Genomic DNA, 13947 nt, shown 5'->3' with positions numbered 1-13947 from the left:
GGTGAGAGCAGGAGAAGCAAGGCATTGTGTGTGTGGGAGTGTGTATGAGTGTGTGAGATTGGGGGGATATGCAGTTTGCTGCTGGGTACAAAGAAACAAATATCTGGGAAGAGCTCTTGGGCACCTATGAGGGGGAGCAGTTTTGCCAACTTCAGGTGGCTGGCCTGGCTCCTGTGTGCTCACCCGGCAGCTCGGGCCACCCGGCAGCCTGCCAGGCTCGACAGCATGGAGGGTTTGGACCGAGCGTGGCCACTGGTTTGCTGGGTGAACCTCTGATCCTGATTCCTCATCTGCTGGAAGAGGGACTTATGAACCTAGCGTGTGGGAAGAATAAAAGGTATCAACGAGGAAGGGCCCCTGAAGAGTGACAAGGTGCTAAGCAAAAACCATGGAGGGACAGGGATCCCTGGGTGGCTCAGTGGTTCAGCGCCTGCTTTCTGCCCAGGGCGTGATCCTGGAGTCCCAGGTTCGAGTCCCATGTCAGGGTCCCTGCGTGGGGCCTGCTTCTCCCTCTGCCTGTGCCTCTGCCTCTCTCTCTCTCTCTCTCTCTCTCTGTGTGTGTCTCTCATGAATAAATAAGTAAAATCTTTATTTATTTTTAATAAATAAAATCTTTTTTAAAAAATGCCATGGAGGGGGATGTTTTCCAGAAAAGCAAGAGGGATCCCAGAGCCGGTCGGCCGCTTGCTGAAAGCCGCGGCTCTCTTCTTGAGGCTGGCCTGCTCAGAGGCGTCCTGGCACTCGTCTGGGTGTCTCCCTGGACCCGCTCGTTCCCTTAGGGTGAGCTCATGGCCCTGGGAGTCTTCCTATTTCCCCTCACCCAGACTTCTTTCTTGCAATCAACCAAGCTCCTTTTTCTCTTGGTGTCCCTACCGTCACCATCGCCTCGTAGGGACTGTGGGCCTCACTGCCTGAGCACCCTCCGGCCAAGAAGGTCTAATTTGCTCCCGACTTTTAAAACACATTCGTAAAGGCAGCATGTGCTCGTGACTGTTTTGGGAAATTCCCTGGAATCCCCTTCTTCTCCATCTGCTCCTAATTCTCCGGCACCATCTCTTATCTCTCTGGCCCCACACTTCTGCTTCACATGCCAAATACTGTATCTACCTCTGCTCCCCTATTTTAGGGTAACGTCCAAGCTCCCCCCTAGAGGTTTTGTGTCTGGTGTCCTGTATGGCTTTCAGCTTTGTTAACTCATTTGGTCTCTGCCTTCCAGTGCCAGATGGAACCTCGTTTGGATGAGGGCAGAGGAGGAGGTGGGGATCCTGGCCTTACGTTGGCAGGACGCGTGGCCCACCTAGGGCTCCTGCATCCGGCCGGCATTGAGGGCTCTTTCTCTGCATATTTACTCATTCATTTTATGGACAGTTTCAAGAATTTACTCTGTGCCTGGCATGGGGTAGGGCACTGGAAATGGGACAAATAAGGCAGTCCCCGGCCCAGTGGAGCAGACAGTCTAGGGAAAAGTAATGAGGCTTCGACGACAGCCAAACTGCGAGGTGCTGTGAGAGGCCAACGGGGAGCACCAAATCCCAATGTAATGGTGGTCAGGGAAGACTTCCCGGAGGAAGCCAATCACGGATGAGACATAAAGGACGACTAGGAGTTAGCCCCATGAAAGAATGGAGAAAAGAGTGTTGCAGGGACCCACCTGCAGGCATCTAAGCGAGTGAAGTGTGGCAGGAGCCTGGCTGAGGGTGGAGGGATGCAAGTGGTGCAAGCAGGGTCCAGAACACGGAAGGGTGTGTAGACGTGCGAAAAACAGTTTGGACTTTCTCCTGTGAACAATGGGGAGCCACAAGATGGGTGGAAACAACAGATCTGCATTGTGGAGTGATCCCTGCTGCTGCAGGGTGGTGATGGAGCCAGCGCCCAGGCTGTGGTGGTGATAGATGACCTCAGCCCTTGGAACTTACGCTCTTTAGAGAATGCCCCCACCCCACAGCCCCCCGGCACCGCCCCCCCTTCCAACTTGCTACTTCAAAACGAGATGCCAGCCTTCCTTCCCTTCCACACTTGGCGTTTAGTGTGTCCCAGGCTTTGTCCAATCGGCACCGGCTGGCTTAGTGCCGCTCCGTTCCCTGGCTGGGGCCTGATAATGCGTGTCCTCCTTTGTTTCATTGTTCAAATATGTGTCTGCGATGTGGTTGGGACTGATAAGTAAAGAAAATTGTGTAGCTTAACAGCAGACATTTCATGACCTCCGGAGTCCCCCAAGATGCACGCTCCCAGCAAATTGTCGGCAAGCCCATTTATCACCGCTCTGACCTGGGACTTGGTGCACATTTCCCTATGAAAACAAGCCAGCGCCGCCAGTTCCCATCTGCCCCGATGCCACCGTAATGAAGCGAGCTTTAACTAACCCTGGTACCCACTGAGCGGCCCCATCACAAATGGCTTTCGGGATGCAGACACCTGCACGTAGAATGCATCATCTTCCTAATGGTGGGTTCGCGTGGAAATCCAATACACCCTTGAAGCTTTATTTATTTTTGGCTTAGGTAATTGGATAGCATTAATTATTTATACTTCATGTTGCAAGCGGGCAGGGAAAGGGCAGGAAGGGGGGAGGTTGGGAGAGGGACTGCCGAACAGTTGGGACCACAACAAGCGGCTAAAATATTCTAAACGTGATTAAGGACGAGTAATCGCGTGCAGTATTCCAAATAATTTTTGCTAGACATTTTTTACGTGGTTTCTCAGAAACTGTTTGGTGACCCCATAAGGCCAAATAAGAATTTATCATTCTGTGGAAAGTCCCCTGTCAGCCCAGTTCCTGCAACCCCAGAATTCATCGCACTCCATCGTCGTGACTTCAGCGATAAGAGCAAGCTGCCAACCTTTTTTGGACATTTTTACCACATGCCAGGCCCTGTGCTAAGTCACCACAAATGTTACACTCATTCGAACCTCATGACTCCGTGGATTATCTGTTTAATTATTATCCCTATTTTACAGATGAGGGAACTGAGGCCAAAGATGTTTAAGTATCTCGCCCAGATCAAAGCTAACGAATGACAGAGCTAGGATTTGAACCTGGGCCTGGCTGACTCAGTCTTCGGCCTCTTTTTTTCTGAAGATGTTAATACTCCAGACTGGAGACAGGCACCCCCACTCCCCCACCCCCGCCGAACTTGAGTCCCACTGGGGTTTTAAGCTGCCTGGTAGGATCAGGACGGAGAAGTGGATGGAGCTCCCTCTTTTATACTTGGCTTTCTTTATGAGTTGTGAAGCTAAAGGTTACTCTGTTAATTAAATGGGGAAGAAAGGGGGCTGTTGGAGGATCAGTGGCAAAGTGACTCCAATTAAACCTTTAATGAGTATATTAAGCCATGTAAATCACACGCCTTTTTTTTCCCCCTTTGGGAAAATCAGCGTCCCTTGGTGAGCAAATCATTGGCCATCCCTGTGTCAGCTGGGGCCTCCGGGAAGCTAGAAACCTGGTGTACTCTGCAAGTAAAAAAGCTGAATGGTGTTTGAGGGTTTAAGAAAGGAAAAGTAAGAAATTGTCCCCTGGTGTTTTACTAAATGTGACTTCCAGATTCAGCAAAGCATGGAGACTCATTTGGATGTTGCCTTTTCTAATCTTTCATTAACAGAACTTGGTTTTCTTCCAAACTACGAGCCACTGCAGGTTGTCCCCTAAGCTCTCAGCCACATTCTTAGGTAGTGGGTGGCATCTGGAAGCTCTCCTCCTATTCCCCTCACTAGGTTTAAATGGGCCTGGGCTGCCTGGAGGGACGTTAGCAAGGATGAAAGGAGAAATGATTTGGTGCTAGGGTCTCCTCCTCGCTACATGAAGTGCAGGCCATGAGCCAGCGTCTGAGAGTCTGATCTGTGTGACTGATCATTCATTCATTCATTCAGCAAATCCTCATAGAACCCCTAGGACACTCCAGGCTCCGTGCCCCAGGATTTACCATGGCTATTTAATTTAGTTTTCTCAAAAACCCTTGAAGGTCGACTTTATTACCCCACCTCACTTCTAAAGTTGAAGAAAGAGACTCCGGGAGAGTAGTTACTCAAGGTCACACACATAATCTGTTGCAGACTTGGGACTTGAACCAACATCTAATTGGTTCCCAAGTTTGGGATCTTGACTTGACTTGGAGTTGGAGAGAGATGACTGCATGTTCTGGGCTGGGGCAGGAGTCAGGATTCTGGGGGGGGGGGGGGGGGGGGCGCGGCGGTGGGAGCCCTGGGGCCAGACTGGGGTCCAAGAGTTGGGCCCAGGAGACTGGACCCTACAGAGAGAACCCAGGATAGCACAGCATTGCTGTGCCCCAGCATCCTCTGTGGAGCTGCTTCTCCACCTGCCCAGCTTTAGGGGACCTTCCCGAGAGATTGGGAACAGGTCGGGCAGTGCCGTGTTATAGGACGTCTTAGAAAGGTGGCAAATTTTTTGTATCAGACAACTCCTACATCCTTTTACTGGAGCCCTTCCCTCCCTTTCATCTATCATATAGAACTTTATTTTGACTTTCCTCTGGTTTTCATCTCATCCCTGCTGAAGGCAGGCGCTAAACCGCTGAGCCACGCAGGGATCCCCTCATCCCTGCTGATTTATGTATTCCACACACACTTAAATAGTGTTAAGTGTGCTGGGTATTATCCTAAGCACTTTACAAACACCAACTCATTTAATCTCCATAGCTACTCGACTAAGTAGATATTATTTTTAAAAATATTTATTTATTTATTTTAGAGAGTGGGGAGGGACAGCGGGAGAGGAGAGAGAGAGTCTTAAGCAGACTCTGCACTGAGCACAGAGCCCCGTGCAGGGTTCGATATCACGCCCCTGAGATCACGACCTGAGCTGTAACCAAGAATCAGACACTTAACCAGCTGTGCCATCCAGACACCCCCTAAATAAATATTATTATCTCTATTTTGCAAATAAGGAAACTGAGGCGTGGAGAGGTTAATGAACTTCTGCAAGACAACACAGTTGGGACATGGCTAAGCTGGAATTTGAGCCTGAAGGATATGGCTCCAGCCTCTGGACTCCTCCTGACTACAACACTGTGCTGATGCTCCTGACATCTCTCTGATGGGATATTTTCATTCCAAAGAAAAATTTAAAAATTGAAAAATACTTTTGGGCCTAAATAATGAAGGTTTCATGAATGGACTGTTGCATAGTAGGGCCGATGTTTGGAAGCAGGGCTGCGTGCCCATGTTCTTCACATGACACTTCAGACTCAGTGAGGAGGCCTGACCTCCCTTAGGGCCAGGCTTCTTTGACACAGGAAGGACTCTTTTCTTTAATTAATCACTGAATAGAGCACCTAGTATATACCAGGCACTGTGTTGGGTGGTGAGGACTGAAATGAAACCTCTTCACTTAGGAATGTCATAATAGAGTGTAGGGGGCAGATAAAGGGACCATGCATGTTAAGGCTTGGGGTGGAGAGTCAGTAGAGCTTGGTGGGTAAGAGAACAGGCTTTGGCACCACCTTTACCTTGATTCAGTCTGGCTCCACTGCACACCAGCGGTGCCTCAGTTTTTTCATCTGTAAAGTGGGAATAACATTACATTATTATCTAGCTCTCAGTGTTCTTTTCTTTTCTTTTATTTTATTTAAATTTTTATTTATTTATGATAGTCACACAGAGAGAGAGAGAGAGAGGCAGAGACATAGGCAGAGGGAGAGGCAGGCTCCATGCACTGGGAGCCCGACGTGGGATTCGATCCCGGGTCTCCAGGATCGCGCCCTGGGCCAAAGGCAGGCGCTAAACCGCTGCGCCACCCAGGGATCTCTCAGTGTTCTTTTAAAACAGGCCCAGCTCTCAGTAACTGAGAATCAAATGCGGCTGCTGCCATTAGAAATGAACACTGATGATGGGACGCCTGGGTGGCTCAGCGGTTGAGCCTCTGCCTTCGGCTCAGGGCGTTGGTCCCGGGGTCCTGGGATCGAGTCCCGCATCGGGCTCCCTGCATGGAGCCTGCTTCTCCTTCTGCCTGTGTCTCTGCCTCTCTCTCTCTGTGTCTCTCATGAATAAATAAATAAAATCTTAAAAAAAAAAAAAAAAGAAATGAACACTGATGGAACATGATAATTTTCCAAAGACCCAGATGGCAGGAGCACAAGGCCAGATTTCTAGCCAAGGGTTATATTCTTAAGTGTGGCAAAGGGTAAGAAGAGGTGCCTCAGCACTAGCGGGCTCCACTTAATAGTGGTCCCAGGCATCTGGAGATGTCTGCTTGGCTGGTCATAAATTCTCCCAACACAATTGAGGCGGATGCCATTTGTCCAAGGAGGACCTGGCTGTGCTTTTTGTCACCCACAATATTTAGAGTGGTTGCTCTCTCTTTTGTTGAGAGCTGTTGGTCCTTTTTTTTTTTTTTTTTTTTCTGCCAAATTGCTCCTTAGAAATACAGGTCCTCTATCATTTGATCAGTTGCCCTTCATTACCCGACTGACCTCTGTTCATTCTTTCAGACCTGGTGTTGCTGTCTCCTCTATAGAGAAACCCTCCCTGCCTGGCCTGGGCAGAGTGCTCTGTGCACAGCGTGTTGTCCCTATAGCTGTGTAGGAGTGCTGGGCTTGGCAGAGTCATCTGAGTAACCCTAGTAAGACTAGGCAAGCACATGCTCCAGCTCTGGAGCATTCTTGTACCCAAGGATTAACAATCAAAATTAAAATTTTAAAGTAATTAAATTCAAATTATAAAGTAACTAAAATCCTTTACTTACATGTCCTGGAGACACCAGCGATACTCATCATCATCTACCGCAATCTTTGGCAAAATTCCCTTTTCTCTTCTCTCCGGTTAGAGCCAACCCCTCTCCCTGCCTCAAACCCCAAATCTCATAACACACGATGTGCAAGAATTTTCTCTTTCTTCCCTCTGTGTGTTCTTTATTCCTTGTCTATGGATGTAGTTTTTTCCCTAGCAAGTAAAAATCTTTTTTCTTTAAGAGAAGGAAGCAGGAAAACCAAGATGGCAATGCAGGGTTTTCCTTAGTGAGGTGAAGGTAAATATAAACACCAAAACACTTAGAGTCAACCAGTTTTTGTCGCATCACTCCTAGGCTCCAGTCCTCTCCATTGTGAGACCCTCTAGACTGAGTAGGCATTGGGCAGTTCATCCCTTGTAGCCTGTGTTTCCTGAGGTAATGGGGAGGAAGAAGGGCAGGAGGCATGCTTATCTGCTTGCTTATTGAGCCCCTATATTCATGGCTCTGGTTGAGTTCCAGGAACTTTTTTTTTTTTTTTTTTTTACAATGAAGAGAGTCAAGGATGTGTACACAGAGCAACTAACTCTCAGATCTGCCTTAGGTAGTTTGCGATACAGGGGAACAGGTGTTGGTGGTGCTGGAGGGCATCTTCCCACACCTGTGGGACCCTCCATGGCATCTCCAGATCTTTCATGTTCTTCTGGGTGTGTAGCAGAGTCACCTGGAGGGTTTCCAGGCACTTCAGGTGCCACTCCCCGAGTTTCTGATTTTTTAAGGCAAAGTGAGTCCTGAGAATCTGAATTTTAACAAGTTTCCCAAGGCTGCTGCTGCTGCTGCTTTGGGATCTACACTTTGAACACCGCTGTGTCAGCAGCAAAAGGTACTTCCATTCCAGGCCACCCTGTGAACCCATTTGAACTCCTGAGGCAATCGAAAGCCCTTGGGTAATGTGATGTTTAAAGGACTTTCTAGTAACCAGAATACATTTTCTACCCACATGCCATCAATAGCATTTCCTTCCCCTTTCCAAATGTATCTAGAGTCTTTCTCCTTCATTATAAAACCCCAGAGACATGGACGACCAGGAGCGTGTGGGTGTGGGTGTGTGGCTAGGGTGTCTTTATTTTGTCTCCTGGCAATCTCATCTGGCTTTCCTCCTTCTCATTGTGTCCTATTTATTATTTATTAAGAGGCTTTTAGCCCAATCCCAAGGTGCCCTGGGGATGAACTAAGGGATGGGGTATGGGGAGAGGTGACGTGGGGACCATTCCTTTCCATCTGGTGAGAAGAAGACCAGAGATAGCACACTTATTCTGGAGCACAGCCCTGCTGCTGGATCTGCCCTGTTTGGGTGTCTTCTTTGTGTGAAGCATCTTCACAGCTGCTATCCCATTTCTTGGCACAGCATCCATGAGGCAGAAAGGGCAGGTATTGCTACTTTAAATGTAAAGATGAAGAAATTAAGGTTCAGCGAGGTGAAATCATCTGCCCAAGGTAACATGGCTTGTGGCTATAGGCCAGAGTTTGGAAAGAACCCCCAGTGTCTTTAGAACAAGAGTCTAAAGCCTTGTTTTGACTCTGACATCAAGCTGAGGGCTTGTAGTCCATCAGTCGATCACTCAAAGCTCTCAAGTCATCAGTGTTTATTGAGAGCCTCCTATCTGGGAGCCTGCCTGTTAGGAACCGCGGGTCAGCAGTGGGAAAAGATCTACATGGTGCCAGCTTTCGGGGAGCCTTCATCCTAGGAGGGAGGCCGGGCACAAGAGCCAACAGGATGAGCACTGCTGAGGGGGGGTACAGGAGGCTGCTATGAGGCTTATGGCACAGGGCTCACCCCTCACTTTGGGCTCCGGTAAGAACTTACTGACAAACTATTGTCCAAGCCGAAACTCTTATTCAAGAATGAATACTGGTGGGGCACCAGGGTGGCTCAGTGGTTAAGCATCTGCCTTGGGCTCGGTCGTGATCCCAGGGTCCTGGGATGGAGCCCCGCACCACGCTCCTTGCAGGGAGCCTGCTTATCCCTCTGCCTGTGTCTCTGCCTCTCTGTGTGTGTCTCTCATGAATAAATAAATAAAATCTAAAAAAAGAAATCTATATTAAAAAATGAATACTGGTGACTTAGGAGATGATGGACAGAGAAAAGACCTTTCAAGCAGAGACCAGCATATGTGAAGGTCTGCTGGTAGGAGAGAGGAGAGCATAGTTAGGGAACTGAAACACTGTGGGTCTAGTGCAAAATAAGTCAAGGGAAGAGACTGAGATGAGGCTGGAAAGGGAGGCAGCAGCCAGATCAAAAGGATTGGGAACATTTGTCTAAAGGCCGTTCAGAGCCATTGGAGGGTTCATGGCAGCAGGGTAATGTGAACAGATTCACATCTAGAATGCGGCTGAAGGGCTAGGGTGGAGGCAAGGAGACCCATTAGGAGGCTGCTGTGGGAGGTAGGAGGAGGATGGTGGGCTGGCCCCAGGTGGCAGCAGTAAGGCGTCAAAGCAGCGGGCGGATTCCAGAAACAGTTTGTAGGATGCAGTGCTTGATGGTATTTGAGGTGCAATGGTATTTCAGAGAATGCTTATGGACCTAAATAAGCCCATATTTAAACTGGAAAGAACATTAGGGATCACGTAGTTCACTACTTTCTTCTTAGAAATAGGGAATAAGTGAATTGAATCAGTGTAAGCTCAGTGAAAGGACACTGGACTGGAATCAGAAGAAAACAGGCCTGAATTTTGTGTCCGTTACTTACTTCACAGGTTCTATAAGCGTTTAGCCTGCCTGCATCAGTTTGTTGGGAGGGAGGGTCAGATGAATGAGCAAAGGCTTGAGTAGGGACTTTGCGAAGACCAATGGCAATTGTTTCTTTTCTTCTTTTCTTTTCTTTTCTTTTTTTTTTTTTTTTGGCAGTTGTTTCTAATGGCATCAAGCTAGTAGCTGGAGAGCAGACAGTAAGGCTGGGTCTTCCGAGTCAGGGTCTCAGCACTCTGCTAGACCGCAGTGCTTCTGAGAAATGACATTGACCAATGGGCTTGCTCTGCAATTTGGACAGAATTGAAATATGGATGATTTGTAAACCTACCAGAATGGCTGAAATTAAAAGGATGAGAAATGCCAAGTGTTGGTAAGGAAGTGGAACAGCTAAAATGCTCACATACTACTGGTGGGAGGGGAACTTGGTGCAACCACTTGGGAAAAGCATCAGCAACCACTACGCCTGTACTCGTACACACACCATGAGTGAGCTATTCCATTCCAGTGCATATACCCAAGAGGACTGAAGGCAAATGTTGTGCTAGAATTTTCAGAGCAACATCATAACAGCCAAAATCTGAGTACTATATAAATACCCAGAGAGCACAGAATGAATGTAGTAGATGTGTATATACACATAATGGACTATTATCTACCAATGAGAACAAACAGGCTTGAGCTACATGCAACTAAAGGATGCATTCCACAGTGTGTAGCAGGGCACTTGTGGTGCCTCCTCTCACCCCCCATGCCCCACCTCCTGCCATAATTAGATCCCTGAAAGCACTGGCCAGTTGCTCACCTTAGCCTCACACTGTGGGAAGCCAGATTCGGGTTTGACGTGTGGCTGGGGACCCTGCCCCTCTCCTGTTCTCCACCCCTTCATGCTCACCAGTCACCTACCCCAGGCCAGCTCCTGCAGCCCCCTCTGGCTGTATCCCAGCTGGAAACAATGCTCTGGGTTCTCAGAGATCAATTCCTGCCTCCTTCGCCTGTCTGCTGCAGCCCCTGTTCCCAGCACATAGCTGCCCCCATGCCAGCTGGGCATCCACCATAGAGGACCAGACCACATGACTGGGAAATGACACAGATCCAGGGGCACCTGGGTGGCTCAGTTGGTTAAGCTCAGGTCATGATCCTGGGGTCCTGGGACCGAGCCCCATGTGGTGCTCCCTCCTTGGCGAGGAGTCTGCTTCTCCTTCTCCCTCTGCTCCTCCCACCTGTTCATTTTCTCTTTCTCTCAAATAAATAAAACCTTAAAAAAAAGAAAAGTAATGACACAGATCTAAGTCACACACACACACACACACACACACACACACACACACACACACACACCCATACTGGCGGATAGGGGCAAACTCAGAGCAGGAGCTGGATGGAAGCTCAGAGGTCACTGAATTTAGGTCATTTTCCCTAAACAAGGCTCACTTGCCTCTGACAGATGCTTCTCTAAGTGTTACCTAGAGTTGTAATGTAATTATTAATTTATTGTGTATTAGGAAAGAATATAATCAGTGCATTACAGTATTTTTTAAAAAAGATTTTATTTATTTATTCATGAGAGACACACAGAGAGAGGTAGAAACACAGGCAGAAGGAGAAGCAGGCCCCTCATGGGAAGCCTGATGTGGGACTTGATCCCAGGACCCCAGGATTACACCCTGAGCTGAAGGCAGATGCTCAACCACTGAGCCACTCAGATGCCCCTGCAGTCTTTTTTTTTTTTAAGTACTTTACAATCTTGATTCATATGTATTATTGTTTAGGATGATGCTAAAAATGTTAAAATACTTGATTTAAATTTGATTTAAAGATTAACATTAAACAGTAAATGTGGTATAAGGATATGGTGAAAGTCAAGAAGGTGGAGGTTTGGAAAACACTAATTGAGTTTCCTCAGTTTGCAATGGGGAAACCGAGGCCTGAGATGGGAGGAACAACATAATGATTCTGACTCCTAACATTGATCCTGCACTTGGTGCCCAGTACGTGCCTTGAGAGAAAGGTTTGTCTCCTTCCTTCCTTCCTCCCTTCTTCCCTTCTTTTCCAGATTTTATTTATTTGAGAGAAAGAGAGAGAGAGAGAACAAGCAGTGGATGGGGGGGGGGGTAGAGGGAGAGAGAGAGAGAGAGAGAGAGAGAGAGAGAGAAGCAGACTCCCTGCTGAACAGGAAGCCTGACATGAGGCTTGATCCCAGGACCCAAGGATCACGACCTGAGCCAAAGGCAGACGTTTAACCAGTTTAACCAGTTGCGCCACCCATCTTTTCTTAAAAGATAGATTTGCCCCAGCACTGGAGGTTAGGATAATGACCATCATCCCTTACCACAAACAAGAGAGCAGAGTCCATCAGAGGATGGGGCAGTGATGAGAACGTAGGCTTCAAAGCCAGATCAATCTGGAGTCACGTCCCAACTCCCTGTTTTCATGGTACATGTCACTTGACCTCCCTGAGCTGCAGGTTCCTTATCTGTCATGGAAAACCTTCTGTGCGCATCATGGTGTTATCGTAAGGCTTAAAAGAGATGATCAAGTCCCAGGCCCACAGCTGGTCCGTCTCTGTCCCTGGAGAGAGGAGGGATTCTAATAAGGCAGTGTTGAGAGGCAGAGCCAGACCTGGAACCCAGCATTCTCTGCTCTGAGGAGCCACCCTCCTCGCCCCAATTCTGCAAGTCCTTGCTTTGGTGGCCCGCTGCCAGCCAGGAGGAGAGTAGCAGTGTGGTTTACCTTGATCTCTGCCAGGCTGGCCCCACTGCCAGTGGTGAGAGCATCAGTGATTTTAAGGAGGCTTCATGAGTGAACCTTGGAATAGTGAGCTGGGTCTGACCAGCACATGGGGTTCCAGCTGGAGGGGGAGGCCCCCACTGCTGTGAGGAGGCATATAGGGTCACCTCAAAGGGAAGCAATGCCCGTGTGATGCCAGCCCCAAAGGAGGTGGCTACCTGTGTGGAGTTCTGGCATAGGCAGGTTGCTTAACCCTCCTGGGCCTCAGTTTCCCCGTCTGTAATTTGTCTCACAAGGTTGTAACACTTAAATTATAATGTGTGCGGGGTCTTTAGCTCAGTGCCTGATACATAGTAAATACTCACTTGTAGTTTTTTAAAGGTGGAATATAGGTAATTTCATATGATTTATGAATATAGGTAATTTCATATGATTTATTGATTTACATATTACTTATGTAGCCCCTGTGATGTTGTCATGCCAAATCTCTTTGAGCTTTTGTATCCTCAAGTGGAAAACAGAGAGTATCTACCTCAGGGAGTTACTATATGGATCAAATGAGCTAATGTGTGGTGGTAAGCACACAATAACTTCTGGCTGTTCTTTTTCATTCATTCATTCATTCATTCATTCATTCATTCATTCATTCATTCTATAGACATTTCTCAGCCGACAGCTGTGCCAGGCTCTATGCAAGGTGCTGAAAACACAAAGATGAGTGAGACTTGGCTCTTTAAGAATTTGCTGTCTAGTAGACTCAACAGGCAAGAGGCTTGTGAATATTTTATATTGCGAGGAAGAAAATAAATGAAGCTGAAGCTGCCAAATTGCTGGACTGAAACTGTGGGTTTTGTCTGAAGTGGGAAGGGTATTTATTGAGCATCTCCTCTGTGCTGGGGCACAACATACACACTATCCCATTTAGCTCAGACACAAGCCTATGAGGTAGGTATTATGTGAGGACCTGCAGTTCAGAGACACAGGCTGCTTGCTAATGTCTGTCCACGTCCAGTGTTCAGGATCTCCTTACTTCACACGGCTCCTCTCTCTTCCCGGGGAGCAGAGGTGGAGGGTAGGAGTGACCAAGGGCCTGAATGTAAGGGTCAGCGTGATCAGACTTGCTATGGGTTTCCTTCCTCTGAGTTACTCATGAGTCTGCAGAGATATCTGGGGTCAGGGGAGACTTCTGGCGGGTTTTTCCATCTGGCCTGGGATGGGCTATTTGTGGTTCAGAAATAACGGGGCATCTCTGTAGGGGTTAAAGCATGAGGTGGGAATCATAAAATAGCATCAAGTCCATTTAGATCTAACCCCCCTGCGTAAAGATGCCACGTTAATGGAGGACCTGTAAAGCCCCAGAGCCCCTATTTCCTGTGAAAGGGGTGATCTGGAATGGAAGTTGTATGCTGCTCTGCGATAAACTAATGCTCTTAGAATTTTAGCTATTCATTGTCTGAGCTCCTTGGCAGGGAAATTAGACATGCAAAATTTTAAGCTCTGGCCTTATTCATTTTTAATTAATTTTTATGTAATAAGCTGTAAGCACATTAATATCAATGAGATACTTTCTGCAGTGTGGCTAATACACAGCTTTAAGGAGCCATGGGTATTGTTTTCCTCCCTATTTGTGTTGAACAAAGATTACTGGTTCTCTAAGTATTATTTTCTGGTTCTTGGGAGGTGAGGCTGCAAGAGAGGAATTAAATTTTCCCAGCAGGCTTGAGCTGAAATGTTGTCATGGACATTTATTTGAGAACAACGAGAAGAGCACTATGCGGGGCGCTCATCA

The sequence above is a fragment of the Vulpes lagopus genome, chromosome 15 (assembly GCF_018345385.1).
Source record: "Vulpes lagopus strain Blue_001 chromosome 15, ASM1834538v1, whole genome shotgun sequence".
Classification (NCBI taxonomy): Eukaryota; Metazoa; Chordata; class Mammalia; order Carnivora; family Canidae; genus Vulpes; species Vulpes lagopus.
This window is presented reverse-complemented; position numbering follows the sequence as displayed.